Source organism: Lampetra fluviatilis, chromosome 65, assembly GCF_964198595.1.
Source record: "Lampetra fluviatilis chromosome 65, kcLamFluv1.1, whole genome shotgun sequence".
NCBI lineage: Eukaryota > Metazoa > Chordata > Hyperoartia > Petromyzontiformes > Petromyzontidae > Lampetra > Lampetra fluviatilis.
In genome coordinates, this window is record NC_136339.1 from 6668392 (window position 1) to 6669056 (window position 665).

The following is a 665-nucleotide window of genomic DNA, read 5'->3' on the forward strand; positions in this document are numbered from 1 at the left end:
GCAGGCCGGGAGATGCGCTTGGTTCAGCGGCGCCGGGTGGCGGTGGCGTTCGGTTGCGGTACGCGGTGATCGGTCTGCGGTGATCGGTCGCGGTGATCGGTCGCGGTGATCGGTCGCGGTGATCGGTCGCGGTGATGGGTCGCGGTGATCGGTCGCGGTGATGGGTCGCGGTGATGGGTCGCGGTGATCGGTCGCGGTGATCGGTCGCGGTGATCGGTCGCGGTGATCGGTCGCGGTGATGGGTCGCGGTGATCGGTCGCGGTGATGGGTCGCGGTGATGGGTCGCGGTGATCGGTCGCGGTGATGGGTCGCGGTGATGGGTCGCGGTGATGGGTCGCGGTGATGGGTCGCGGTGATCGGTCGCGGTGATCGGTCGCGGTGATCGGTCGCGGTGATCGGTCGCGGTGATCGGTCGCGGTGATCGGTCGCGGTGATCGGTCGCGGTGATCGGTCGCGGTGATCGGTCGCGGTGATGGGTCGCGGTGATCGGTCGCGGTGATCGGTCGCGGTGATCGGTCGCGGTGATCGGTCGCGGTGATCGGTCGCGGTGATGGGTCGCGGTGATCGGTCGCGGTGATGGGTCGCGGTGATCGGTCGCGGTGATCGGTCGCGGTGATCGGTCGCGGTGATCGTCGCGGTGATCGTCGCGGTGATCGGTCGCGGTG

At 69.5% G+C, this 665-nt stretch overlaps 1 protein-coding gene across 1 annotated transcript in view; it reads left to right on the forward strand.

Annotated features, from left to right (window-relative positions):
• FSTL1 (follistatin like 1) overlaps positions 1 to 161 on the forward strand; it is a 62242-nt gene extending 62081 nt beyond the window's left edge. The window contains exon 23 of the mRNA XM_078882441.1: positions 1 to 161. This exon is cut by the window's left edge and continues 549 nt beyond it. The gene's annotated coding sequence lies outside the window, so the exon portion shown is untranslated.
• The last annotated feature ends 504 nt before the right edge of the window (positions 162 to 665 follow it).